This window comes from Morone saxatilis, unplaced genomic scaffold, assembly GCF_004916995.1.
Source record: "Morone saxatilis isolate NCDOM2014 unplaced genomic scaffold, NCSU_SB_2.0 Contig18, whole genome shotgun sequence".
NCBI classification, from domain to species: Eukaryota; Metazoa; Chordata; class Actinopteri; family Moronidae; genus Morone; species Morone saxatilis.
This window is the reverse complement of record NW_023339740.1, coordinates 3573130-3574830: the sequence shown is the minus strand read 5'-3', so window position 1 is coordinate 3574830 and position 1701 is coordinate 3573130. Positions and strand designations below refer to the sequence as shown.

Sequence of the window (1701 nt, the reverse complement as noted above, 5' to 3'; positions counted from 1 at the left end):
CCAGAGTTATTAGGATTCTTCAATTGTATGGATATATCCAGTAAGTTGTCAAGATAACAAAGTCTTAAACAAAAAATGGATTGATAGACATTGGTATCGCTATAGGAGCCATGGGATAAACTTTGTCCAAAAATCATTCCCCTCTATAATCTAAGAATCTACAGATATTTTATAGAAACCGAGAGGTGTTTTTTTTTCTTAGCGTTTTTGTATACATAATTATGTATACCGATGGCAAGTGACCTTAGTTGGCCCTCTTTTAGAAAAACAGACCCCAGGCGCCCGGTTAGCTCAGTCGGTAGAGCTTGGCGACCCCCATATACGCAGTGGCCTGGGTTCAAGTCGACTTGGCGGACCGTTTGCTGCATGTCGTTCTCGTCTCTCTGCCCCCCCTTCCTGCTTCTACCCAGCCATCCTATCAAATAATAGCAAAAAGGCCAAAAAAATAAAACCCTTAGAGAGAAAAACTGAGCGGGTACGACGCAGTCTGAGGAGTCCAATTGCCATCGCGGAAAACGCGTCCAAACACTAGGCAGCCGAAAGGACATGATGCACATAGATGCAGACTAGTCTATATATTATGAGATATAAAGAAGGGGGAGAAAGATACAAATTATGACTTAAAAAAAATAAGATCACCAGCCTAAACTAGGCATTTCTTAACTAGTAACCTGTTGTACTTATGAGCCAAAATTGGTGGAGAAAACTGATTCTACATACTTTGTTTTCGTGTGTGCCCACAGCTCTCCACTAGTCTATACTAACCTATTAGTGTAAAATCTACCCAACTATATGAAAGACTGTATTACACAGAAGCGCAACTACTAAGAGACCTATTATCTCCCGAGCTGTGTATACTCATACAACACGCTTCAACCGTTATGAGGCCTCACGTAGCTAGAGAAGAAATCCTATTACAACACCGATATCGAGAAAGTGCACAATATCAAGATAACTTCAGTTGGCATATCGGATTGATACTAGACGACACCTTAAATATGCGCAAAAAGTTCTTGGCTTAGAACATGTCTAAAAAACACTGTCAGGAGGAAAAAAAGTGGTTTCTGATGAGACCTATATATGAATTGCTTGACAGACCACGATCATCGAAGTATCAATTTCCTAATTTAACATCCAACAAGTACTTTTACTTTTAAGTGCAATCAGTATTTATATAAAGCCGACAAATCTTTCTGCCACATGATTGTTATTTTATAACTTAGTGTTTCATGCTTTGTTTAATATTTTGGATCAGTGTGATGTGTGTTATAATTTGGTAGCTTTTTGCACATTTGTTGCATATGTTACATGTCCGCAATGCTGCTTTTAAATTTAAAAGCCAAAGTTTACATCCTGGTGGATAATTTAGCCGTATTTTGGTGTTTTGTTGTAATTTTGCTGTGAATATTTTCTGCTCTTTTTTGCAAGTTACATTTAGCATACATAAACTAAACATTGCTATTAAAAAAAGAAATCCAGAACATTTTTGGGGGTCATTGAGAAAAAAATATCGCTATAGAGCCATGGCATTAACTTGGCCAAAAATCATTCCTCTATAATCTAGAATCTACAGATATTTTATAGAAACCGAGAGGTGTTTTTTTTCCTTAGCGTTTTTGTTATACATATTATGTATACCGATGGCATGACCTTAGTTGGCCCTCTTTAGAAAACAGACCCCAGGCGCCCGGTTAGCTCAGT

General features: G+C 37.9%; 1 protein-coding gene across 1 annotated transcript in view; it reads left to right on the top strand.

The window, feature by feature from the left end:
• The window catches only part of LOC118328085 (cyclin-dependent kinase 18-like), a 50510-nt gene that overhangs the window by 44047 nt on the left and 4762 nt on the right, over window positions 1-1701 (top strand). The gene's annotated exons all lie outside the window — the stretch shown is intronic.